Source organism: Sinocyclocheilus anshuiensis, unplaced genomic scaffold (genome assembly GCF_001515605.1).
Source record: "Sinocyclocheilus anshuiensis isolate Anshui unplaced genomic scaffold, SAMN03320099.WGS_v1.1 scaffold854, whole genome shotgun sequence".
Lineage (NCBI taxonomy): Eukaryota > Metazoa > Chordata > Actinopteri > Cypriniformes > Cyprinidae > Sinocyclocheilus > Sinocyclocheilus anshuiensis.
The window spans coordinates 8,877-10,971 of NW_015539868.1; positions in this window are offsets into that span (position 1 = coordinate 8,877).

Sequence of the window (2,095 nt, forward strand, 5' to 3'; positions counted from 1 at the left end):
ACTGATCTGTCTGTTCCATTTCATTCAGATCTCGATTCTCCTCTTTCAGCACCAGCAGGTCTAAAGCAAAAAAAGATAAATACAAGTTAACCACAGTTTAAAGCCACAAAGCAAAAGATGTGAAAAGCAACATAAAAGCATTTAAGGCCAGGACACACCAAGCCGACTTCAAACAACTAGCGGCCACAAAAGCCGATGGTGTTGTCTCCTTGCGTCGGCAGCATCTGGACCAAAAAGCTGCGATTGAACACACCATACAGACCACAGCCAACTGCAAACTAACACGTGCATTCTGTGCGAGAACAATTAGCTGTCTATCAGCAGCTATCAATAGTATGTATTAGCCATTCAAAAAGGAGAAACCGAAACAAGAATATACAAGATATATGAAACGTAAACAAAGCAGCGCTTGCTTACCATTTTGAATATCAGTTATGTTGATAACTTTATTCATTTTTAGCCGCTCATGTTGTTATGAATATATTCACATACTTGGGTAAGATCACGTAACATTAGAACAGCCCTCAGTCTGTGCCGCCTTCATTTACTGGTTTTCATCACTTTCACTTGAATTCTCGGGCACTGACTCGTTCACTAAACTGAACTTCCAATCAGAGTTCTCACTCTCGCCGACGGCCCTGAGGCCGATTCAGTATGTTAAATTGGGCAAAATACCACCGACCTAGAGGTCTGCTACCCGATCTGAGTCCAACAGGTCTCTAAATATTCTTGGGTTTGGGTCTAGCTTGTAGCTAAACTAAAACTGTATGCAGTAGGTTACGATGCTTTCATAGATGCATGCATACACACATAACTGAACACAGATATCTTTATCTCTTTTATCTCCTTGCACTGGCTACCGGTTGCAGCTCGCATCAAGTTCAAGACATTGATGCTTGCATATAGAACAGCCACAGGCTCAGCTAAGCTTTATTGCTGGTAGAGAGAGATGCGCAGATGCAGGTAATTCACACACGCAACTTTCATCCCTCTTTGTCGCATGCACTAATTATTTCAAATAAATGATATAATTAATTCATTCAAATAAATGTGATCTTACCTCACTACTTCCCCTCTGTGTCTGATTTAAAGCCGGCAGAATGCTAACGAGCCATAACTGATGAAAATTACAGTATTTTTTACTGTTTGCCTCCAAGTCCTATATTAAAATATTAAGGCATATGCTAGCTGTGGATTATCCCTTACATTTAATGTGTGCATGCCGTTTCTTGTTATATATTACAAGCTCTATTTAAAATGAAACTTGTTTTGCTCTTGTAACTGATCTAGCGATCTGTCACAACATGGCAAATAGCATGCACACATAAACTGGTAGTGAGCAATTACTGAGATAAAGCAATTAGGAAAACTACTTACAGTTTACTAGCGAAACTGCACGGTGGAAGAATTGTCATATTTTCATTACAACCATTAAAAAACTTGGCGGAATTTATGTGACCGTTGCACCTGTTGTTCATAAACTTTCATAACTGGTGTTTTTTACTTTTGTCTTGTGTGCTGAACTGGCCGTGAGCCTTCATGAATCTGTTTCTTTGCATGTATTTCTTTACTTACTGTTGAATGTTGAATGAACAGTGTGAATTCAAGCCAGAATTTACCTCAGAAGAAGACGCGCTGAGAGGAATAAGCCAGAACTTACCTCAGAAGACGACGTGCTGAGAGGAAAAAGACAGAATTTACCTCAGAAGACGACGCGCTGAGAGGAATAAGCCAGAATTTACCTCAGAAGAAGATGCGCTGAGAGGAATAAGCCAGAATTTACCTCAGAAGAAGACGCGCTGAGAGGAATAAGCCAGAAATTACCTCAGAAGAAGACGCGCTGACAGGAATAAGCCAGAAATTAGAATTTACCTAGACGCGCTGAGAGGAATTTACCTTAGAAGACGACGCGCTGAGAGGAATAAGCCAGAATTCAGAATTTAAGAAGACGCGCTGAGAGGAATAAGCCTTATGTTTACCTCAGAAGAAGAACACGATGCGACGCGTGGCTTGATCAGTGGAGGAGATCATTTCTGATGAGTAAGTCATGTTTTATTACTTGCATTACTTGTTATTCTGTTATATTGTGGCTTTA